The sequence below is a fragment of the Myotis davidii genome, unplaced genomic scaffold (genome assembly GCF_000327345.1).
Source record: "Myotis davidii unplaced genomic scaffold, ASM32734v1 scaffold814, whole genome shotgun sequence".
Taxonomy (NCBI): Eukaryota; Metazoa; Chordata; class Mammalia; order Chiroptera; family Vespertilionidae; genus Myotis; species Myotis davidii.
In genome coordinates, this window is record NW_006285252.1 from 154660 (window position 1) to 154964 (window position 305).

Here is a 305-nt window from a genome sequence, read left to right on the forward strand (position 1 = left end):
TTAGCATTAACTGGATGGCTCATTTGATGGGTGTCATCCCATAAACCTAAAGGTTGTGTGTTCAATTCCCTGTCAAGGCACATACCTAGGTTTCATGTTTGATCCCCAGTCAGGCGCATATGGGAGGCAATCAGATGATGTTTCTCTCTCTTCTCTCTCTCTCTCTCTCTCTCTCTCTCTCTCTCTCTCTCTCTCTTTCTCTTCTTCACCTTTTCTCTTTCTCTCTCTCTCACTCCTTCTCTCTCCTTCGCTCGCTCCTCTCTCGCTCACTCCTTCTCTCTTCCTCTTTTCTTCGCCTTTTCTCT